This window comes from Pelodiscus sinensis, chromosome 5 (genome assembly GCF_052426305.1).
Source record: "Pelodiscus sinensis isolate ZL-2025 chromosome 5, ASM5242630v1, whole genome shotgun sequence".
Lineage (NCBI taxonomy): Eukaryota > Metazoa > Chordata > Testudines > Trionychidae > Pelodiscus > Pelodiscus sinensis.
In genome coordinates this window covers 17,231,043-17,256,652 of record NC_143056.1, presented here as the reverse complement: position 1 = coordinate 17,256,652, position 25,610 = coordinate 17,231,043, and the positions used below count along the sequence as shown (strand labels likewise).

Genomic DNA, 25,610 nt, shown 5'->3' with positions numbered 1-25,610 from the left:
ATAAAGTGCTATAAAATAAATGGAATGGATCACATTATGCTGTACCAAGCCACAGCTCAATGTTCAATGTGTTTTTTTGTTTTGTTTTTTTTAGTGGTGGAGGAAAAAAAGTTAGGTGCAGGGGCAGCCACTCCTGTTACTGTTTTAAAAGGTGCCATTTTGTGATTTATGGTAAAAAGTGGCCCATAGTCTCGGCTTTTCTGAGGTCACCGATAGTGGAAGCTAGTAAAAAAAAAAGGACAGCTCTAAGTGGAACAAAGGGTGATGCAATTTCTGCCCAGGGACAGTAGTCAGTACTTCTTTAGGAAGTCCTGGATTATTTGGAAAGGCACAGATGAAGCCTGGATGCCATTCAATACGGAGATTAAAAACTCTTCTCCCACTGGGGATTGTCTGCAGGTTGGGGAAGAGAGCCAATGAATGGCACCGGTGTCACACTGTAAGCAAGAGAAAGAGAATTCACTATTAGAAATAGGTTGAGACCAGTGTTCTCTCTAATTTTTTCCATCCATGTGTGGAATAAATGTTATATGCACTGAGGCATGTGTGCACATGCACCACTAGTAGAAACACATCCTGACTGCTGTGGGCATTGAGGGCGCTCTGCTAATTAGTTGGGCAGCATTTGAATGTCTCCTGGGCAGCCACCCAAGTGCTCAGCTTTTACAAGGAACACAGGTTGAACCTATTTAGCTATACCTAGGAGCTCTTTGAGTCAGAGGCGTAGCGAGGGTGTTATGCCCCAGGAGCAAAGGAAAAATTTGCACCCCCTGCCGCTGCTGCATGATGGGACCCAAAGCTGGCACCCAGCTGAGCCCGAACCTGGGAGGAGTGGCAGAGCTTATACCACATCTTCCCCAGCCCCCTCCAGTTTGGGGTCGGGCTCCTGCACACACTAACCTGCCAGTGGAGATGGAGGAGGGTCAGGCTGGGGGAAGAGAGGTGGGGAGGAGGCTTCAGCTGCCGGCAGCAGACAGAGGAGGAGCAGGTGAGCTGAGGGATTATGAGGAGCAGAAGGGGACTAAATTGGTGCCACTGGGCAACTTCCCTTGCCCCTCTCTTGCTATGCCACTGCCTTGAGTCATGGAAGAGAAAGGAAGGCTGGAGGAGTCAGATGTCTGAGCTGCAGGGATCTGAACTGGAACAGAAAAAGGGTGACAGGAGGGGGGGAAAGCAAGAACGGTCAGAAGAGAGGTGTTTGTAGTCAGCGTGGGAACTGAGCCAAGCTGGGACAAGGGCAGGTGAAGAAAGGATGGTCATTGAGTAGTGAAAATGCTTTACCATCAAAGAGGGAGAAGCTGTCTGGCTTATGAGAGCTTGGACCCAAACAAGAGAGTGTGGCACAGCATTAAAACAGACAGAAAGCCCAACTCATTAAAATATCACTTCTATATGAACGTAAACTGAGGGTTATTTTGGCATGCTGGCAGGAAGGCAGATACTGGAGTTTAAGACCAATTTCATTCCAAGAACAAGCGGTGGGGAGCAAGGAGCTCGTTTTGACATGTGTGAGTGTGAGAGACAGAGTGAGATTATGGTGAGAGTCACAAGATGGTGCTGTTACAGGTTATAAACTTATATTTGACATACAAGCTGGATTCAGTCTTTGAAGAAAGGTTGGGGTGTTGTTAGTATGGTTTCGTAGCTTCTCTTTGGAAGGAGGGGTTTCACACAGGAGAGTTTTGCTCCTTGTTTTAATCTCTTTAACTAAAGTAAATGTGTGGGACAGTTACTGCCTAAGGGGATTGCCTGCACATTGTTGATGATAGTCTCTGTTCAAGGACTGGCATGGACAGTGCAAATAAACAAGTCACATGAGGAAAACACCCAAGTTCTATGTCACCAATTTCTCCTGACCTGCCAGGCTTCAAATTCTGCTCCTGCCCAACAGAAAGAAAATCATTTTTTAAGTGAGTGCAAAATGCACTTTCAAAATGCAAAAATTCCCTTTAACTTCAGTGGCTTTAAATCAGGGCAGCATGGGAAGAAACAAAATCAAAATGCATATCAATGTCAGAGAAAGTGGCCTTTTTGCAACTTCACTTGTAATTTTTTGTGGTTTCCAAAATTACTTTAATTTCACAAACTTTTTCTCCTATAACTTCAATTTTGTTCCCCTTTAAGATGATTTTAGTTATTAACAAGCTACTCCAACAGCCAATGGTGGAATAATTCATAGGCAAGGTAGGCTCATGTCTAAGGTCCCAACTTTTATGTGATTACATCAGTATTTTGGCTTTCATCCAAAATAAAACCCTTGTGCTTACAAAGAAAAGTCCGAAAACCTGAGCTGAGTGTAACTGATGCAGTGAAACCTGCTTAAATCTGCAGAGAGCCAGAAACAAGAGTTCAGAGGAACTGTGCTGTGCCTCTCAATGGGGTATTGACTCCAAGATTCACCGCTCTGTGGAGCCCACCACACCTCTTCAAGAGAGGCTCAAGGGGGGAGTAGGAGGGGAAGAGTGCAGTGTGCTTGGAGCACCATTCATTCCATATCGATGGGATAAGTGTGGAGATGCCTACTCTTCACCACCCCACTGCTGCCCTTCCCTCTCCAGAGGGAAGCGTGGAACTCTTGCTGCTCCTTATGGGAAAGGACTTTGTTTTCCACATCCCATACGACGGACTCTGACTAAGAAGGGAGAAGCCCCACCACTGGAATTCAGCAGTAGGCTTGCCAATATTGTATTTAAAAATAAAGGGGTTGTTTTCTTAGCACCCTGCCCTCCACCCCTTCTCCAGATATTATCATGATTATTAATAATAAGCTGTACTCACCTGTGTTCAACACAGGTATTTCTCGCTGCTTTGTGCAACACTCAGCAACTCCCGATCTTGTTGTATAAAGATTCAAAAAGAAGGGCCAACCCTTGAAATAAGGGATGGTTGTCAACCCTATTTAGTGGGAGCTTGCTACATCCCAGAGGTGAAGCCATCAGAATGCCCTTTGTTGTAATGAGCTTAGGACATTGAGTCGTCTTAACCAAGCCATGGTGACTTCTTCTCAAGATGAAGAGAAACCTGTGTTGTGCATTAGGAATACCAGAAGAGCGCGCACAGACACAGAGAGCCCTTTGCCTGTACGGAGCAGAGTATGGAGCTGTACAGAGCAGAGTCATTTCTTCAGGGGAAGTTCTCCCTCTCTCCCTCTGCTACGTTTCCCTACTGTGCCCCAGCTCTGCTCTCCCCTCCCCAACACCACTAACTCCCCATCCTGACTCATAAGACAAAGATTTGGAGTTTAAGTACTAGCCAACTCCTTTTGATAAGTCCACCTTCCAAAAGCAGGTGAATAATCTGTTGATATTTTCACAGCCTTTTGTCCAAGGTATCTTGACTCTTGTTTGTGTCATAGTCTGTGGATTTCACCTGTGTGCACAAGGCCTATGTACCACTTAATGCCCACTCAAAGTAGGGCTTTAATGGGCCCTAAGTAACATCTGGGCCTCATGCCAGTCTTTTGTACAGGGGCAAATTTAATTAATTCAGAGGAAAGTTAATTTTGGAGCAATGGAGGAAACTGAATGGTGGAAAACTATAGTCTATTCAGGAAGGTTTAGGTTGATATGGCAACAAAAATTTCTAAAAAGGATGAAAAGCAAATAATATTCTGTAACTATATAAATAGCTGAGTCATGTTGTTATGGAAACCCAGTAAACTGGGTTAAGTTGGACTACTTTCTCTCTTGGCAAGGCTTTCTGAAACAACTCGTGGGTATCATAACCTCATTACAACGAGATACAGAAAAAGGTGCAGCTAAGAGATTAAATTGAATTATATACGGATATTGTCATTCTACAGAAACCACGGTAAAGATAAGAACTTCTGTCAGTATGAACCGAGTGTGAGACCCTCACCCACCACCCCCAGTATACCAAATGAAAAAGCTAGAGCAGCTGAAAGCCTATTATCTAGGTGGGGGTGGATTACCCAGTGCAGGCACTGCAGAAGACAGACATAGATCTGCCTCCTTGAGGGTAATACCAAGGCAGGATGGTCACACTGCAGAAATTCTGTGCAGAGTCTGGCTATAGAGAGTCCAGGCTTATGTAAGTTAAAGTGGAAAGGGGGCACTTCAGCCCACAGAAGAGCCCAGGATGGGGAAGGCACTAAAGGTGGCTTGATGAGGCACATCACAAAAACTCACCTGGAGGCCACTTCTTTACCTCAAACTTTGCTTGATGCAAGTTACATTGGCATAAGGCTGCCATGGCTAGTGCATTGCTCTTGTGCGTGCACACCTGGGTCTTCAGGTTGATGCTTTGCATGCTTGCCAGGAGTGCTTGTGGCAATGTACAGTGCAGTGAACTGTGGGTAGGCAATACTGAAAGGCCTATAGTGATCCTGGGGGACTCTGCCCGCCCTTTACTTCCCTGACTCATGAAGCTGTACAATAGCTACCTTGACAGCACAAAAGAAAGATTCAGCTACAAGATCAGTAGGTGCAAGAGAGTGAATGTGGTTTTGGTAGACAAAGGGGCATTGTTTAGTCCCCAGATTGGAGGTCAACTAGAAAAATATCCCAATGTTTATATCTGCCTGCTGTATTCTGCATAATATCTGTGAGGCAAACAGGAAAATCGGTGCCAGGCTGTGGAGCTGAGTTAAGCAGCCTGAAATAAGGGCTCTGAAAAGAGTACAACACAGAGGTACACATCCAAGGGAAGCTTTGAAAAGAGCACTGACAGTCACCCACAGTAACATGGTGTAGTGGTCAGTACTTTGTCTGGCCTTCAAGTTTTGGGGTCTGTGAAGAATTTTGTGGCACTTGGTGTTACATGTATAAATACAATCTTGTGTGCTAAAGCATCTATTAATTTTGCAGTGCTTGCTGTAACCTTTATAACCACACTGTGTTTGTTACTGATCCTATGAATTCTGTTGTCCTATACAACAGCAAGAAGTGGTGCTAAACATTCCGCTGCCTTTGTTGTGAAGTCATAAAAAAGACAGTTTTTTTTTTACTCTATACCAAAGCCGGTGCATAAAAACAAAGTACAGTGTAAAACAACTTCTGAAAGATACTCTGCTATGAATTAACAGAACTGCACAAGGGGCAAGAACATCCATGTCTATTTCAGTATATGTGGACTGTGTTTGTCCTTTCTGTCCCCTGGCATGAAGTGGTAAGAATGTGGCCCCTCACTGCTACGTGGAACGGTGGGGGAGGCTGTAGAGCAGGGGTTCTTAACCAGTGAGGTGTTCCTCCTCAGGGGAGGTGTGAGGTGCCTCCCAGAAAATTTATCCCAATTGCCTTCTCACTGGATAAAATTCTAAAGTTTAGATTTCTTCATAATTAATATTATGAATTACAATTATAAACATTAATTTCTTATTAACTTATAGAGTTCGGCACACTACAATAGCAGTGAGAATCAATCAGGCCTATGTGACGACACACTACAATAATAGTACGCAAGCATTGCCAACTTTCATCTTCAAATATTACATAAATTTGTTAGGAAAAGGTTCAAAGTAAAAAGCTCATATTATTCATTTAGGCATTGTAACGGGGTTCACTCACCCCACAGCGGCACCAGCCGTCAGACTTGGGAATTAGCTCGGACGGCTGCATCCAGCATCTAGCTGATTCGCCGGGTCCCAGGGTTCAGGCAGTCCTTGGGGTTCGAGCCAGGCCTTCAGCTCAGGCTGTTCCTCCGAATCGCCAGACACTAGTAGAGCCTTGGGTTCCTCTAGGTCAGAGGGTAGCCCTGCTGGCCGGCTTGGCCAGGCCTCGGCGGCCCAGGCAGGGAAGCCTTCGCTGGCCTGAGGGAAGGCGGCTGTGGGAGGCCCGGGCCAGGTCTCAGCCTCATCAGCCAGGAGCTCTGGGCAGGCCTCTGTCTCCTGCAGGTGCTGGGCCCCAACTGAGCTCCCTGGCAGAGTTCTTATAGTTCTAGCCACTCCCTTTCGCTTCCTGTCAGGTGAGGGGGCGGGGCTAGGCTGTGCACAAAATGGCTCCCAGGGGGGTGTGAACATGAAGTTTGCTTTCAGGGGAGGAGTGAAGGTAAAAAGGTTAAGAACCCCTGCTGTAGAGAAATGCTAAAATGGAGCTCTCCATGGCCTGCCAAGGGAAGCAAACTCTTTATGGTTGAGCCTGTCGGTGCACAAAGAATTTCAGCATCTGTATTTGCTGCTGGAGAAACCTCATTACATTAAGTGTGGTTGCATGTACATGCAATATATGGAAATAGCTTCTTTCACACTGACAGGCATGAATACAAAGGTTAAGGCAAGACTACACAACACACAGGCCCCATTTAAGTCTGTTCTGCTGCTATTAATGAAATCCAATATTTACCCAATTTCCACCCATATGACAGCACTTTTAATGAGCAATGACAGTCCAGGAATTTAACTAATGAAGCGCATATCAATAGAAGACCATTATATTAACTACTTTTTTGGTTTGGCTCCCACGTGTTGAGCCCTGTGTAAAACCAAACCGTACTGTGGGCTACAAACAAACGGCCTGCAGGCTACTTGTGACCTGTAGGCTGCATGTGGCACACGGGCCGCATATTGAGTAGCCCTGTCCTATGATAATATCTGTGCTATCATCCGAGCCACTATTGTTATGTTGCAGGGAGTCCTAGCTTGCCTATTTGTGTTATCCAATAAAGATCTTGTTGTTTTATCTAACCTGCCTGTGTCTCAACTACACTAAACACCAATGATAGATGTGGAGGGGGTAGGATACTATAGACAGCCCATCTTCTGGCCAGTAAAATCATAGATCTGTTTTGGGCTAACACCTACATATGGAAGTTTCAAAGCAGTGAGTATTTGTTGGGAGCAACGCGACATTATGTGGCTTTGCACAGAGTCTTTAGGCCTTATCAAGCCTATAAAATGCTGAGAGTCAGCATATGCTCCAACACAAAGGTGTTCTGTGATATGGGCGGATTGCCTACTTATTTAGAAAGCAAACACCCTAGTAGATGAGTAGTAGATAGAGTTGCAGTTGCAGACTAACTCTGAATCCAGCCAATGGTTTTCACAGTGCAGTCCAACAGAAGGAGCTACTGTCAAGACTAAAAGTGCAGTTCACTTAGTTTTGAAACTGACATGCCAAATATGAATAAAAGAGGCCCATCATTATATCCTTTCATGGGAACACAAAGGCTGCTGGGAGAATATCAAAGCAAAGTGGAGAATTACACTTTGGGCACCAATCTTTTGTCCTAACGATTTTCTAAGAGGAGATATATCTAGAACATCCAAGTCATAGCTATAGGATACTTCTGTTCTTTGCTTTAGAGAGAATGCTTTGACATCCAATGTTCAGCCACAGCCCACTTGAGAGACACACAAAAGCATCATTTGAATTAGCCTCCTCCTCCTGAGTCGCACACTGTATTGTATTGTCAGATGGGTGATTTTTAGATCAGAGGGATTGTTCTCAATTCCAGTTCACATCCTTAGGAATTTTCTCTCTTTAATTTCCTGTAATGAAATGCAACTTGATCTTTTTGGAAGAATACCAGGCAGGTAAATTAGCGAATCACACTGCTATTGCTGCCCTGTTATTGTTGCTACATCTGCCCATGAAAATAATTCCAGCGATATAATTGTTCATGGTATGCACAGCTTTCTTATCTTTAGTTCCACTGATATAGCTCCCTGACACCCTATCACTCTCAACACAATCAAGATTAGAGTCTGATGGAATGAGGTTGTTGAAAGCTTTTCCTTTCATATTTCCAAAGACGTGATAGCAAAGGGAATTTTAAAAGGGTACAGCGGGTATTCAATTCCTATAAAAAGCCTCTGTCACATATTTGATTCACCTTTCTATGGCTTAGCAGTCAGCATGCAGTGTTATTCCACAAGGGGTTACTGGAATGTGCTTTGTTCCCATGTATAAATAGATAGCTTTTAAACACGAGCATTCAAAAGTATGCAGAAGTGGACAGGATGTTAAGATTAAGAGCTCCTTTTCCTCTGGGGCCGTGCAAGAAACACACACGAAGAAAGTAAAAATCATCAGAGTTTGGCTTTTTGCCTGTTTTGCAAGTGGTATGTATGTGTGAGTGAGAGAGAAAAAGAGAGAGAGAATAGGGAGACATTTTTTGCCTTCATATCTTCTGCCATTAAAAATTGCCATTTGCCGTATGAAAAGATAAAATGTTGCATGATGTTGTAGGGTTGTTGTTCAAGGGGTAAACTCTGCTCCCTTGCAAAACATTTCTGAAAGCTTAATCAGCTACTCTGCGATCATGTCAGGACAGAGCTTCCCTGGACACGGAGAGCTGGTTCTGTACAAAAGTGACAATGCTGGGGTGGAAAATCAATCACATTTTTGGTGTTTGTTTAGGGAATACAATGGAAAATGAACATGTAATTTCTCACTTCTGCCTTTCAGGTGGAAGAGAGAGAGATGAGGGTAAAAGAAGGGTGCTTTTGTGGTGGTATTGAGTATGTCAGTTCCCTTCAGCTTTGTGACTTTTTAGACTGTAAACTCCTCAGGGGAGGTGCTGACTCCCCATTGTGATTGTACAGTGCCTAACACAAGGAAAGCCTGTTGAGCTATATACATAATCAAAGGGAGATATGATAGAGACTCCATGAAGTTTGCTAGGGACTTCCCTACTGCTACTAATTTTACATGGAAGGCATTCAGATACTACAGGGATAGATGGCAATATAAACCTTAAGACAAACAAAACAATAAAATAAGAAATACATAATAGTATTTGTATTTTTACGTATTATGTATATACGTAAATATATAGGGGGAGGGGCCAGCAACCATGATGAGAAAGCAGGAGAAATAGCTTTTACTTGCATGAAATCCAGGGTCCATGGGAACCTGCTGTTCCACCCCTATGGATCTCAGAGCATGTGCACAAAACACATGTCCTCCACGCTGGTTGGGCTTTCTCTTCTTTAGACCAGTGGTTCTCAACCTTTTGGGGCTGCCGGGCGCCTGGGGGCAGGGCCGCACACGTGCCGCGCGCCCAGAGCAGGGCCAGCCCCGATCTCTCGGCGGGTGCCATGGCACCCGTGGGCACCGCGTTGGGGACCACTGCTCTAGACAATGTATCTTAGGGTATGTCTACACTTGCACCCTAGTTTGAACTAGGGATTCAAATGTAGGCATTCGAAATAGTCTCAAATATCTCATTCTTTGAGGAGTAACGTTAGTTTGAACCAAGGGGTTTGGTTCGAACTAATGCGTCCCGGCGTGCACTTTCACTTTCGAAACAGCTGTTGATTGAAGTAACGCGCCAGCGAGATCATGCTAATGAAGCGCGGGATATTTAAATCCCAGCTTCATTGACTATTTCGAATGCCTACATTTGCATCCCTAGTTTGAACTAGGGTGCAAGTGTAGACATACCCTTACTGAAAAGTCATGCTGACTTTGGGTCCATTCCTATCTTCCTAACTTTCTGGGTGGTTAAACACTGGAATAAATGGCCTAGGGAGGGTGTGGAATTTCAAACACTGGAGATATTTAAGAGCAGGTTGGATAGACATCTATCAGGGATGATCTAGATGGTGCTTGATCCTGCCTTGAGGGCAGGAAACTGGACTTGATGACCTCTCGAGGTCCTGTCCAGATCAAATATTCTATGATTCCATCCCTCTGTGGTGCTTGTATGCTGTCTACGTATGTGATAAGGAAGGGAGAAGAGAGTCAAAGGAGCAGAGTTGATGTTACAGATCCATAACATGCATTCAATTAGCTTTTTAACCAGCATTTCTGCTAATTTTGGAATGGGACCAAGAGAGAAAGGGACTGAACAAAAGAATTGGTAAAAGAGATGGCTGAACTGGTTTGGATAAACTACAGACTGACCTCAGTCATGACTCTAAACTCAATCTTAACCTGAGACAACCAATTCTGATATATGAATAAGTCTGATTATGTTTCTTTCTACAACTTTTCACGTTCCCATGCCTTGTTTTTCTGGGCTGGGCTCCATCTAAGACCAGAAGCACAGGGGACAAAACACTGAGAAAAGTTGATCTCCTGGGAATTTCTGGCCTGATTTTAGAGCAGAAAGTAGCAGAAATGAGCAGGGAGATCATAGACTTTTGAGCACTAACACCCCAGGATCTAAAAATACAAAGGCTAACTACTGCATACAGTGCTTAATACTAGATCTATTCATGGTAAGAAATACTATAACAAGTAGCAATTGTGGAGACTAAGAAGATCCATTTACAATTGGTTGTCCCTAACTTTCTTCTATTTTGAAAGATTCTACCAATCAGAGCCGTTCCCTGTTTTTATCACGAGGAATAAATCATTAAAATCCTTAACACATATCAAAATGGAAGTGCATTCAAAGTTCTGGCTATTGGGTGCTGACTCAACTTCATGTTGAGATTTTGCAACATCTGAGCTTGTTTTGAGCGATACCACGATAGACCAATTAAACAATTTTTCAAATGTCATTTAGCTAAAGAAGCCTCACACAGAGCACCTTTAAAATGTACTCCTGAATCTCAATGCACCATACAGTGGTTCATCTTCAGTACTTTCCAATTTCTTCATAAAGATTGGACTGTGGGGTGATTGGAAGATCTTTTTGTTTTAAAGCCAAGTTCTAGAAAGAGACCTTTCCCTGTGTCTTCATGCCCTATATTTCCTTGTTTCACTGTGGTTTGAGTCTGCTCAGGCATATTAACCATAACTAAATAACTAAAGGAAAGTGGATGGACAAATTCACAGAACTATGCATGTAAAACCATTTCAGACATTTTCAGTAATGGAACCTACTGGAGACAATTGTAATGTTTTTATCACTCTTTCTGTGTTTTTATGACCCACTTTGCCAGGTACTGAAACAATCAACATTAAATAAGCAGCATGGTCATTCAATAAATATTCTTACAAGTGAAGTGAGAGAAGTGTAACCACATGTTTTGCTTTATGGAGCACTCTAGTTTTCCACCTTTATTTGTCTCTTCTGATCCAAGTATTCCATCCATCTCTTAACTTCATGTTTTTTCTGGGACTACTATTTCTTCAGGATGTTCCTCCAGTTTCCTGCTGCTTTTATGCCCACTCCTGATGTGCTTTACCTTAGGATTTCATTTCTGCACCGAACCCTTTAGGAACAGTCTCAGCCCAGCAGCATGTCATTACATAACACTGATTGTGAGTTCTCTCAGAAATTGGGGGAACCCTTTTCTGGAAATCATGAGCCTGACTCTTATTCTGCACTGTGAGGCACAAAAGGCCATTACAAGTTCCTGACAAATGTGGTACCTTTTAGACATTTTGCCATTTTTTTCATTGCTAGAAATGTTTTGCATAATTTGCAGATGGGTTAGAGTCAACGATTACCTAAAGCAACGCATGAGGGTAAGGAGTCTTGCAAATAAGGAAACTGCAGACTAGTTGAAACTGGCCTCCTTTTTTCACTTGGCTCAACAATATTTAAATAAACACCCACACAAAACTATATTCACTTTGAGCAAAATGGAGGGAGGGAACTATTCTTCTACGAGGACACTACTCATTCCAGATGGCTCTCCATTTAAACATGTGTGTGTGTTTGTTAAGTCTTCATGTCTACAAAGTGCAAGTCATCCCTATGCTGATGTAATGTTTGGCGGGGGGGGGGGGGAATTGCCCCTCTCTGATCCTGGTATTGCTGGGGATTGACTGCCACCAATTAGGGAAGCTGTAACTTTCAAGCTGGTTGCTACAGGCCCATGGACCTTGCAGTAGCAGGGTATGCTTGGCCATATCCCTTCTCTTGCTTCAGCATGTCCCCCATCTGTTCCCTGTGCTAATGCTGTTTGTGGCGCATACACAGAGAAAGAGTAGCAGAGCCAGTTCTCTCTCTGTGTCTCTCTGTCTCTCTGTCTCTGCCTGTGTGTGTGTGTGTGTGCGTATGAGTGTGTATGTGTGAGGTCTTTGTGCCAGGTTGAGATAGGGAAGAGTGCAGAAGAAATTAACTAAAAATAAAGCATAGGGATCAGGGATAGATACAACCAATCACCATCTCAAAACAATATGGCAAAGTAACAGGACATCAGTTTGATAAATTAAGAATCTGGTAACACTATCAGCTTCATTGAAATTAATTGTCTATCATGCAATTAACAATAAGGAAGCAATGAGACAAAACCTTATTTAATTTCTTCCAGTCATCAGCCTCTAATATGCAACATGATGCGTCCAATGGGTTCTCATCACATAAATTAAATGAGATTTTCAAGCCACTTCTCAAGTCATCATCAAGGGATGGAGAAACTCACAACTCATTAATACAAGGAAGGAGCTGACTTTCAGAACGGAGAAGAGAATTCATTCCTACTCCTGTTTAAAGAGCACACCTCACACCTTGTCCGTAGAGGAGGAATAAGTTTAAGAGAAGGGTAAGTAGCCAGTTTCTCTAGAGTAACAATTTCCTTGTTCTTGGGCATTTCAAATGAAAGCTACTCTTTCCTCTGCCAAAAGATGCCCTGCTTTACATGCCTTGCTTTCATCATTAAGTGGGCAAGTCCAGCAACAGTAATCTGAACCAGGAAACACATTTGTATATAAATGTGTTTCTGTAGATGATCTTGCCACACTTGCAGGTGTCCAATAATTGCAAGTTGTAGGTTTGGATGCTCCTCTTTTAGGTACCATTTCCACAGACTGGACTGAGTACAAAACCCATTGAGAGTTCTGGGAGTCTTTCCATTGACTGCAAGATCCACTATCTAAGATAAATTTAGGTTCTTCATTCCAGTGGAATTGTTCTCAATGTAGGACTGAGCCCTTCACTGATCCTCAGACTGTGGGTTCCTGGCATAATTTACAGCAGCCTCCATGAAGGACCCAGAACCGTGGTTCTGCCCTATTTCATATCTAGCCATGCCCACATCCCTCACAAGATGTACTAGCATCACTACAACACGTTTGCTAGAAGCATGGAGCCAGCAGCAGAGCCCACAGCATGTGGGGGAGCTGCCTGGACCCTGGGCACTGGGCTGAGAACCTGGGGGTGCTGCATTACCCTCCACACCTCTAGTTCCCGCACCTCTGGTTCCTATCAGTGTAACAATATGGTTTTTTCTGTAGCCATGTTAGAAGGCCTATTCTAAACCTGAACCAAAGCCTTCTTCTGCAGCCAGACTGAAGAGCAGCAGCCATTAGCTGTAAGGCCTGGTGTTACATACTCACATTCCATCTAAATTGTATTAAAAATAAGCTGTGAGGAAGGAACTTTGTCCTGATAGCTCCCCCACTGTCACCAAATAAAGAAACAGATCTCCAGATGGGTAAAGAAAACTTAAGTAACACCATTCTGTCTGGCAAGAAACTTCTTATCAATAGAGAATGTTGTGGAATCCTCATTCTATGATCATTGTCATTACACTTCCCTATTGATTGATTGTGTGATCTCTGTCTGGCTTGTAACTGTTTCTGTCTGCTGTATAATTAATTTTGCTAGATGTAAATCAATTAAGGTGGCGGGGTATGATTGGTTAGGTAATGTTGCTATGATTGGTTAGTAAAATTATACTAAAATAATTGGTTACGGTATAGCTAAGTAGGACTCAGGTTTCATTATATAAACTGGGGTCCAAGAGGGAGACCATGAGGAAGAAGATCGGAAGTAACAGAAGCAGAAGGAAGGAAGAAAAGGCTGGAAGAATACCAGCAACACCAAGAGAAGGGGGAAGACATGGAAAAGAAGGACTCTCCTGCGAGAGACAGCCCAAGACCAGAGAGACACATATTGCCTGGCCAACAGGGGAAGTCTGCCTGCACCCGGATTGGTGAGCATGACACTGTGCTTAGCATGTGTATTCTACTTGTTTGGGAATTGTCAATAAATAGAGGATAAGGATATTACTGTTTGAGGCTCTTTCAGTGGCTAAAGATTCTGCAAAACCTGCAGAAAGATGCACCCTGAGCCCTAAGAATTGGGTAAGGGTGGGTGTGTAAATTAACAGGGTTGCACCTTGAGCCCTAGGAACTGGGTAAAGGTGTGTTTCCCTACAGTGTGGAAGGGATAGAGAAATGTGTGTGGGTAACATCAGGGGGTTCCCTCCCTCGGGTTTGCATGCATGAAACTCCAGCAGAGGCCAAACCGAATATGCCCTTCCATTGAGATGTTACCAGAAGAGGGTGAGGTCAACCTGACTGGAAGTGATCCTAATGCAAACTTGCTCCAGGGAAGTTTGCCCTCAACAAAAGTCTGCCCCTTCCCCAAAAGGTAAAGCCTTTCTCTACCCCAACTTGTGAACTGATCTCTTTTTCACCATGGGGGGAAGTCTGTCCTGATGTGTTCGATTCAGAGTGGGAGGAGACAGACTTACTTTGTTGTCCCCTGCCTCAAAAAAACCAACCAAACAAAAAAGACAAAAAAAAAAAAGAGAAAGTTCTGGAAATGGGAGGGTGCCCAGTTTCACCTGATTCCAGAGCCAGCATTTTGATATTGAAGTTCTGTACAAACAAAACAGAACATAACTTGACATCCCATTAGGAAACTTGCTAATTGGCCAAAGAGCAATCCAAGTGAAAAATAGTGTCTGCATTTCAGATGAGAGATCCAATCTCTGCAGCCAATTAATGCGCAGGTACAGAGTGTCTTGGTTTATTAGCCAAAGATCCAGGTTTTATAGCAGCGGGTGTTAGCCAGAGCAAGTCTGGACTTGCAGTTTGACCTTCCTGAGGTGTTTAATTGTGTGCCTGAGAGCGAGGCGTAAACAAGTCACTGAAGGCTGATAGATCACAGGTCTATTGAAGTGCTCAGTTCTGCATGAGATTTGCAGCTTTTGAATTATATGACAGTTGGCAGCAATAGATGAACACCTGAATACAGAGCAGCCTCAGTTACCTAAATTCCCTACTATCCAAAACAGAGGTGTGTTCACCCCTGCTTACTATGCATCATACATAGAAACGATGAATACAAAATGATGGAGTCTAACTTTGCTGTTACTATTCAAGAAAGAGTTCTTGGAGGCATCATGGATAGTTCTCTGAAAACGTCTACTTGATCTAGTAGAAACAATAAATAATAATAATAAAAAAGCTAACAATGTTAGGAACCTTTAGGAAAAGAATAGACAACAAGAAAATATCAAAATTCTACCAAATAAGTCCATAGTATGCCCACACCTTGACTACTGGTTCTGATTGCCCCATCTTGAAAAAGATATAAGAACTGGAAAACATACAGAGAACGGTAACAAAAAATGGAAGTATGGGTCAGCTTCCATGTAAGGAGAAACTAACAAGACGAAGACTATTCAGCTTAGAAAAGAGGCAGTTAACGTGGGATATGACAGAGGTCTATAAAATAATGTATAGTGTGGAGAAAGTGTAGAGGGAAGCACTATTCACCCTTTCACACAACACAAGAAATAGGGGCTCACCCGCAATGAAATGAATAGGCAGCAGATTTAAAACAAACATAAGAAAGTACTTCTTCACACAATGCACAAAGAGCCCGTGGAGCTTGTTGCCATGGGATGTTGTGAAGGCCACAATTATAACTGGATTTTAAAAGAAGTTAGACAAATTCCATCAATAGCTTATAGCTAAGATGGTCAGAGACACAAGTCCCCGTTTTCAGTGTCCCTCAATCTTTGACTGCCAGAAGCTGGGAGTGGACAACTGGGGATGGGTCATTTGATAATTACCCTGATCTGCTCATTCCCTCTAACGCATCTGGTATTGGTCACTGTCCGAAGACAAGCTACTGAGGCAGAAGGACTATTGGTCTGACCCAATATGGCTGTTTCATGTTTATGTCACCACTGACTATATCTTCCAATCTTGCTTGTATGCTGGTATACAAGTGTCTGGTTCTGTATTCCCTAATGCCCAAATCTCTCAGTTATGAGTGAGGGCAGGTAGAAAACTGGGGTTCATGAAGAGCTGTAGATCTTTAGCCTCGAACTGGAAATATTGGAAATGGTCCCTTTAGGCACAGTTGTGTCCTGTGCTATGTGCGACCCTCATACTCACCTGCAATATAGGTACCCCATGAAGGGAGAACAGCTTTCATGAGGCATGGGCATAGAATTATAGGACTGGAAGGGCCCTCGAGAAGTCATCTAATCCAACCCCTTGCATAAGGCCATGCAGGTGAGCAAGGAGTAGGCAAGGAATTGAAGGAGCCTTCGTTTTGGCCCCTCTGGCTATATGCTTGCCAGAACAGTGAGAAGGTGTCAGGGAGGGGGAAAATAACCTACACTAATTATAGAACTTGTCTCCAGGGAAAATGAAGACCATATTGTGCTTCTGAAGCAGTACAGCTATGTCTTAGGGTAAAAACATAAACCTCACAATCTAGCCCATCCAGTTCCATCAGAAATACTTTGTCCTCCTGTCATTTAACCTCACCATGTGTCCAGAGATTAGGCCTGTGATGTGGGGGGGAAAGGAAGCAATTGCCCTGAGCCTGACAATACAAAAGGGCCTAGAGCTCCCACCCACTGCTCCTGTAGCAGCTGGAGCCCCGGGCGTTTAAATTGTGACTGGAGCACCTCACCGCGGCAGACCTAAGGGCTGCCTCACCCCAGCCCCACCCCCTCTTCCCAAAGCCCTGCCCCTTCCGGAGACCCGGAGCTTGCTCAGGAGCTGGGCTGCCATCTACTGGACCACAACTTCCTTGTCACAAATTAGCATGTTTATCATGGCTGTCCAATCATTTTCCTTCTTGACCTGCTCATTATACTGGAAGTTTCAATTGCCAGCTATTCTTACCAGATTCTGACTCACCAGACCCATCTGAGCAGCTTTTTGTCACTAGTCCAGAGAGCCAAAGTTATATTCCCGGCTAGTGACAGATTAGTAAAATTTCACCGCCCTCCCCTTGCTTATAAACAGTTCATGTGTAAGTATTTCCCCCAGAAGAATAAAATCCACTCCGAAGGAGGTGAGTTACAATAAGGCCTAGGTAACATCTAAGTCCCAGTTAAGCCCGGTCCTCACTCTATAGATGAATAAGGAGTTTCATTCTCTAGGGCTGTCAATGCAATACCTTACACCAACACCTTATTCACCTTGGCTCATTTCAGGGCAACAAACCATTACAAGAGATGAGTAGTTATTAAATTTATTACCTTTTTCCTCAATGAACTGCCGTTACCTCTTTGTATGCCACATAACTTGACAAAAGGAATGCAGGGCATTGTGAACAAACATGTTTGCTTTAGTCAGGAGCAGAAGCCTAGGATAAACTTTTTAGCAATTAGATTATGCAAGCTGGGAGACGGGCAATTCTTCAGTTAAGCAGCCTGTGAAAATCTCACTGCTCACAGCAGCTTTGAAGGAAATGGATGTACACCCTGATTATCTGACTTGATTAGTTTTGTGTATCAGCAGAGGGCAGCAGCTCAACATTGATGCTTCCTCTACTGCAGGAATTGGCAACTCCTCTTGGTCTGAGAGCAGTTTTTCCTACTGGCCTCTGTAGTCATAGGAAGTCACAGGCAGGCTCTAGGTGACATTAATGTCACATCAATCACATGTTCTCAAAAGAAAGCCAAACAGCCCTTTATGGCAGGCTGGCAGCGTTTGGCTAGAAGCCATGCCCAGTTAGCAAGTAACCATACTACTGGGGAATTATAAGTGCATTTTGCTAACTCACTGCAACAGGTTGGTTATTACCTTACCTTGATATAAGTGAGGTGGGAGCAGCCATTTTAGAAGGAGGACAGAAGGTGTGGGCTGAGAAGTTATCAGAGAGGAACTCTGGGAGCAACCAAATTTTGGGAGAAGACTCAAGGCTCAAAAGTGTTTCATTTGGAGTTTCTTTTGAATGAAATTAACAAAGTGCCAGCACAAAATGGAACTTTGACAGACTTAAGTGGTCCATAGATTCTGTATTGGCCTTTCACAAGGGTGAGTTCTACTTTTTGGAAATAAAAGCAGCCCCAAGGACAGTGTTAAGTTTTAATCCACTGTAACGTGTGTCAACTTCTTCTGGTGCATGTGAAGAAGCAACCTGAGGAACCACCTGCTCACACCCATGGAAACCAAACAAATAATCCTGAAGAAAAAGACTTAAAGAATCCTTCCCAAAAAGTTGGAAAATGTCCTTGACCGTGCAAAATATGCAGAACAAACAATGTGATCCCTTTCCTCCCAACACCAGCTGTCTCTTTGAAAATACCGTACAAAGACCTCCGGAAACCCACCATCTACCCCTTCTGAAAACATATACAGTCAAGGGGAAGAGCACTAAAACCAAAGCAGATCAAGCTACATGGCAGTGAAATATTTGGAACCACATTTACATGATCAAATCCAGGTATAAGTGGTATTATATATTGCTCACCTTCCTTAAAATTAAAAAAAAAAAGCATCCAACAAGCTGCAGAAACATGTTGAGAGCAATGTGGGTGACCTCTTTATCAGATCTATTTTGGCAAGCTTACTTTTGCCATTAGTTGTGTGAAAACTATACCAGATAGCTGATCCCAGGAGCTAGAGGTAGGGCAGAGCATGGGTAGGTATTTTGTTTTGTTTTTAAATAAAGTGTGTTGCTAGGTCAAAAGGCTGCCCTTTTATTCAGGAGAGAGTCAGGCAGATGTACACACATCACATGTGTTTAGCTCTACCCTGTTGGCCAAAACGGGGCCTCTTTGATCTCAGATGAGTCTGTTCCATGTGCGAATTTTATCGTTTTTGCTTCCCTACTTGTTCCAAAGGACCAGCAATAGCACCCCGACCCGGTACTGAGCTTTGTTCATTTGCCTATTCACATCATACTGTTGGAGCTCACCTCTGATCAGCCCATGCTGCCAGGCTCCACAACCCACTTCTTATATGCTCAAACAGGCACCGTTGTGCTTTCTCCTATGCTGCTCCCCATGCGAGGGAGACCATCCCCATAAACACCAGCCTTCAGATTCCTGCTTAAACCTCTTCTTTGCTGTGATGCCTGCAAAAAGCTCGACAAAGCTGAGGTTGCCGGTGAGTTAAGCCTGCTGCATATCATGCTGACCAATACAGTCTCATTGTTTCCTTGTACACCTCTGTCTATCTGCATCCATCTGGTGTCCCTTGCTTTAGACTTACACTGTAAGCTCTTTGGGGCAGGGAATAGCTTTTTTATTCTACCTCTGTGTGGCACCTAACACATTGGGATCCTAGGCAAATCGTAAATAGTATTAACAATGTCCAGTAACATTCGGTGAGGCACTGGCCTTTGTTTCTTGTGATCCTATGTGAACAAACATGGGAAGAGGAAGACGATCATACTACAGCATTTCCGGCCTTGTTCCCTTGGGGAAAGGACCTTGGACAGCTTTATCCAAACATCAAAATAATGCACAGCAGTCCTAGGATTTCTGCACCGGTTTCCCTCTCCATGCCTGTTCATGCTGTTTGCATCCAGATTTTCCATCTTCAGTCACTTGCGACACACGTAGAAATATAACATTATTTTTAACTTCAAAAGGAGTCAGCCAAGAGAGAGTTTCATACAGAGGCCAAAGCAGCACTGAGGTCAGGTCTTTTCTAAATTAATACATACCCAGACCGCTTCTGCCAGGGAACATCCATCTCTCGCCTTACGGTACCAGATGCAGTTTATAAATTGCCATCAGAATTTATTAAATCAAAGGTTCTGCAGCTGCAAATACCCCTGGTGTTTAGCGATCTGATTATTTGCAGGACCAGGCCTAAAAATCTGTGTCACACACATCCTGGAAAAAGTACATCATATGCATAATATAATACTCACTGAAGCTGCTTATATGTGTAATTGATTGCACTTAGCTCTCATGGGTCCTGTTCTACCACCTGTTGAAGTGAATGGAGAGACTTTGGATTTAGGGTTGTCAACCCTCCCAGATTGTCCTGGAGTCTCCAGGAATTCATCCGACCAAAGTTGGTAACCCTACTGGGATTCTCCACTCTAATCCATAGACCTCAAAGCACTTTAAAAAGCAAAGGGTATCATTTGCCCCCGTTACAGAAAGAAAACAGAGGCAAAGGGGCTGCCCTGAGGTCATGCACCCAAGTCAGCAGCAAAACAGGAAACAGAACCCAGGTTTCCCATGTTCCTTCCCATTGGACTATGACATCATTTCCCCGTGTTAGTGTTTGACGGTTTGGGCCCAAAAGAGTACAAAATGTTCCAGATCAGGGATAGTGTCTCTACATTACTATGTAGCATTGTTGCTCTAGAAATAAATACAACGTCCGAGTCCCTCTGATTAAGCACCTCACAGTTTTCTCTGCTCTGTGGAAACTCTAACTGGACTTATTTCCTTCCTATCATTTATGCTCTTATTTGTAGGCATTTCCATGGTGCTCACTATGACAACATTTTATTGCATCTAATTGTTGCATATTCCTGTCAGATCCATTCCGTACCCCTGATCCCCATCCTCATCCCCCACTACAGAATTACTGAGGAAAGAATTATTGTTCTGTGCAGCCACAAAAGACACAGAAGACGCATCATTTGAGCAGACATTAATTTGACCCTAGATCTTCAGTTTCCTGAATTTGGACTCTACATTTCTCTTTGTTACTCCTTTCAAATACTATGCCTGTTGACAGCAGCCTGTTTTGCGATCGCTCCCAGTATTTCACTGCTGTCTGCATGGCTCCACTGTGTGATAGCAGTAATGATGACGGTGAACCTGGTATAGACAGACAGAACACGGATGTTTTCACCACTATGATGTAGCCCTCCTGAGAGGGGATATAAGTGGTAATGGCAGAAATGCCAGAGAACTCCAATCCCTTGTGCACACTACAGCTCCCACTAATGGAGCTAATTTAGGAACAGTGAAAGATGGATAGATTTCCCCCAAAATATCTAGTGTAGACAAGTTGTATGAAGAGAGTCAGCATCTAGGGATGAAGAATTGCAAACCTGCATTCTAAGCACAAAATTGTGGTGCAGAGAGAAATCCATCTCTGGATGACCTAGAAATGTTTAGCTTTTAGTAGGTCTGTTGATTAATTATTGTTAACTTATGCAATTAACTCAAAAACTAATCACAATGAAAAATTAATTGGGATTAATTGCACTACTAAACAATAGAATACCAATTGACATTTATTAAATAATTGTGAATTGTTTTCAATACTGATTTCAATTAACACAGACTACAAAGCATACAGTGCTCACTTTATATTATTTTGTTATAAATATACGCACTGTAAAAATAATAAAAGGAATAGTATTTTTCAATTCACCTCATACAAGTATTAAATTACAATCTCTTTACCGTTAAAGTGGGTTACATAACTGTACTCAAAAACAAAAGAGTGTAAAACTTTAGTGCCAACAAGTCTACGTATTCCTACTTCTTGTTCTGCCAAATACTAAGACAAACAAGTTTGCACTGATGGGAGGTACTTCTGCCTGCTTCTTATTTACAGTGTCATCAGAAAACGAGAATACGTGTTCATGTGGGACTTTTGTAGCCTGCATTGCAATGTATTTACTGCCAGATATTCTAAAAATTCATATATTTCTTTGAGCTTCAGCCATCATTCCAGTGGACATGATTCCATGGCAATTACACTCTTTATGCATTAATTACATTTGTGACTAAACTCCTAAAGGGAGAATTGTGTCTCTCCTGTTCTCTTTTACCCACATTCTGCCACAGATGTCATGAGACAGCAATCTCAGATGACCCAACACATGTTCATGTTAAGAACGCTTTCACAACACATTTGACAAAACACAAAGAAGGTACCAATGTGAGATTTCTGAAAATAGCTGCAGCATTCGACCACGATTTAAGAATCTGAAGAGTCATCCAAAATCTAAGAGGGACAAGGTATGGAGCATACTGTCAGAAGTATTAAGAGCAATGCAGAAACTACAAAATCCAAACAATCATAAAAGAAATTAACCTTTGCCGTGGCATCTCATTAAGATGATGAAAATTAATGTGCATTAATTGGCACTGCTTTGGATCATTATCAAGCTGAACCCATCACAAGCATAGATGCTTGTCCTCTGGAATGATAGTTGAAGCATTAAAGAGCATATGAACCTTTAGTGCATCTGGCACATAAAGATCTTGCACTGTCAACTACAACAGTGCCACATGAACACCTGTTCTCACTTCTACATGGACATTGTAAACAAGGAGCAGGTAGCATTACCTCATGCAAACTGTAACCAAACTTGTCTGTCTGAGTGATTGGCTGAACAAGAAGTAGGACTGAGTGGACTTGTAAGCTCTAAAGTTTTACATTGTTTTATTTTTGAATGCAGGTTTTTTTTGTACATAATTCTACATTTGTAAGTTCAACTTTCATAAGAAATTGCACTACAGGACTTGTATGAGATAAACTAAAAATACATTTTTGTTCTTTACAGTGCAAATATTTGTAATAAAAATATAAAGTGAGCACTGTATACTTTTTATTCTGTGTTGCAAGCAAAATCAATATATGTGAAAATGTAGAAAACAAAAAAATATTAAAAATACATGTTATTCTATTATTGTTTAACAGTGCAATTAATCACAATTAATTTTTCTAATTGCTTGGCAGCCCTAGCTTTTAGACATTGTTCCTCAACCAAGAGGTTGGAGATAAGAACATTTGTTTCCTTACATTTGTGATGATGCAATCCTTGATATTATCATGTGGCTAGCTAAGCCAAGTGCCAGGACACCATCTCCTACAGTAACTTGCTCAAGAACATTCTGGGAGCAGGCAACAAACATAACTGTCCCAGCTACAGGGATTTCTTGTTCATTGAGCTGGGGCCACGATGGCATATACAAGTTTAAATCTATGGGTTGGTGTGTTTTCAACTACTGGTTCCCGGCTCTTAATAATCCTAACGCAGTACCAGTTGCTGGTACTGTAGGTGGCAGCAGAATGAAATTAACAGCATTAGCAAACACAGTACAAAATGTTTGGGCAGAAATGTCAGTGTTTACAGGGGAATTGGAGAGGATGTGTTTTCTGACACATCTATCACTCACTTTCCTCCCCGCCGCCCGGTATTTGTTATGAACAAAATCAAGTGCCCAGGATTAAAGGAACCAACCATTAGAAGTCACTTGTTAAAGAAACAGAAGACATGACAAAGAATCAGAAGACATGACCCATCTCGTCATATAGCAGCAGTTCTCAATGGTATAAAAAGTGGCTACAGATCAAGATAAGAATGCCACTGCAATAGATTATACTTTGTTTGCCAGCTCTTTTGGGCAGTGATTCTCTTTTGTTGTGTACGTGGACAGCACATGATGCAATGGGGGGCTGGCCCCTCACTGGAGCCACTATACATTACAATAGTAGAAATAACAAATAGCTTTGATATACCGAGCTGTTACGTTGTCATTAGCCAAAATTATTCGCTAAGGGTTGACAACCTGTTCTATAAGATTTGGAGTTTTGATTTCAGGTATGAGGCAATTCATATTGATACATGAAGAGAAGAGCAACAAAAATGATTAAAGGTCTAGAAAACATGACCTGTGAGGGACAACTGAAAGAATTGAGTGTGTTTAGTTTAGAAGACTGAGAGGGGACATGATAGCAGTTTTCAAGTATCTAAAAGAGTGTTACATGAAGGAGGGAGAAAAATTGTTCTCCTTGGCCTCTGATGATAGGGCAAGAAGCAGTGGGCTTAAATTGCAGCAAGAGAGGTTTAGGTTGGACATTAGGAAAAACTTCCTAACTGTCAGGGTGGTTAAACACTGGAATAAATTACCCAGGGAGGTTGTGGAATCTCCATCTCTGGAGATATTTAAGAATAGGTTACATAAATGTCTATCAGGAATGGTCTAGACAGTAAGGTCCTGCCATGAGGGCAGGGGACTGGACTTGATGACCTCTCAAAATCCCTTCCTGTTCTAGGATTCTATGATACCCGAGGTCTTCCCACAAATGTATGGTGAATTCATTGAATTGCATGACTGTATGTAGGTCTGCCCAGCTCCCAGACCCATTCAATACACCAGGGCTGGGCCAGCATTCTAAAAATAGTTGTGTGAGCAGCACTTGCAAGCTGTGGCTTGGAAGCCCACCCCCTTTCCTAGGCTTCAGGGTCTGAGCTTCATTCCCCAACTGTGACTTTGCAGTGCAGTCCACACTGCTATTTTTAGAGCCTGAGCCATGCTAGACAAAATACGTCAACCCAGGCTATCAAGCGTGCTTCTACATGGACATAACCCTGCCAGGGCTGGAGAGTCCATGTAAAAGCATCAAAATGCCTACAGTGAAAATGCATTTTTTTTCCTTCTGTTTTCCTCCCATAAGGAGGGTTTGAGATGGAACACAGAGGGACTTTCATCTGCTGAACTCACAGAACTGCTATTTATGAGCATTGACTTCCTATTTGGAATGTTGATCTTGACCCTTATGTCCCCAGCTAGCATTTTGCATAAACAAAAGAGCATTGCAGAGAAGTCAAAGCCGGATGTACCTACAGCAAATAAATCTCTTCCTTGCTGACAGACACAAAACGAACTGACCTCTTGCACGTCATGTCTGGTCGTCTGACCAAAACCGCCAGTCACAGCTTTACCTCTAGACACCAGCTTGAGGCACAGGATACGAAGGACATAAAAATGACATCACTGACACTAAAACAGTGAAGGTCAGGATTTCCTCTGCCACCTTCATTACTTGTATCACATTGGTAGGAAAGTTATAATTACAGATGGGCACATACCTGAAGATAAGTTAGTAACTATTGGCTGGAATTTAAATTAGGAAGTCAAGAAAACTATAATAATTTTGCTTTGACTGTGCGCAAGCCCCTTTTGGGGTGTTCACTTTCTGCAAATATTGTCCTTAGGAGTGAGTTCACCAACAGACGGTGGAATCTCCATCCCTAGAGGTTTTTAAATCTCATCTTGACAAAGCCCTGGCTGGGTTGATTTAGTTGGGATTGGTCCTGCCTTGGGCAGGGGGCTGGACTTGATGATCTCCTGAGGTCTCTATGATTCTCTCTATGATTCTATGAACAGGAAAGTTTGTAGACACAGCGAACTTTAAGTAGATATTTGCGAACATTTGCAGAAAGTCAATGCCACCAAACTCATGAATGAGAGCATCTGGAGCTGAAACATAATTCCAGTTGTTCTACTCATCCAGTCAGAAGACAGGAACAATTCTACATGACCTACACATTCAGTCAAAAGCAGCTAACGCTTCTCAAGTTTCAAAGGCTAAATACCAGAAATAATCTGCTCACAAAGAAGCACCACACCAGAAATTATACTACACAGCAAACCACAGGAAATAAAAATCAGTGAGAACTGTATATGGTTCATGAACAGTTTATGAGCAGGAATAGTGGCCTTGTTCATGGGGTAGATGATGAGTTATGAATTATTTACTCAGCTTGATCTATAAACATATAGCAAAACACCATGAACAGCTCCGTCCTAGCATGATTTTTGTCTTTAGACGTACTGTCCTATATCATTATATCGATACCAGTGGATTTCAGTGGAGCTGCAGATATTTATGCTAGCAGATGCTCCGGCTCAGTAATATTTTTATTTGACAAAAGCACCCAGAGACTTTCAAATCCTAACATCACAATATGGGACACAATGGGTGTCTCTATATACCACCCTTACCTCTAAATAAGCTACACAATTTGCAAAATAGGGCGCTATTCCAAAATGTCACTTAACCCTCATGCAATGAGGTTTACAGGGACATCAGAATAGTGAGCCTGTTATATTTCGC

At 42.7% G+C, this 25,610-nt stretch overlaps 1 long non-coding RNA gene across 2 annotated transcripts in view; it reads right to left on the bottom strand.

Annotated features, from left to right (window-relative positions):
* The window catches only part of LOC142829067 (uncharacterized), a 160,841-nt gene that overhangs the window by 27,372 nt on the left and 107,859 nt on the right, over positions 1–25,610 (bottom strand). Inside the window, exon 1 of one of the 2 annotated variants that reach the window (XR_012903277.2) lies at positions 5,526–5,910. The exons of the other annotated variant lie outside the window; for it this stretch is intronic. This is a non-coding gene — a long non-coding RNA (uncharacterized LOC142829067). Of the gene's footprint in view, positions 1–5,525; positions 5,911–25,610 lie in introns of those variants that run through there. 2 annotated transcript variants of the gene reach the window in all.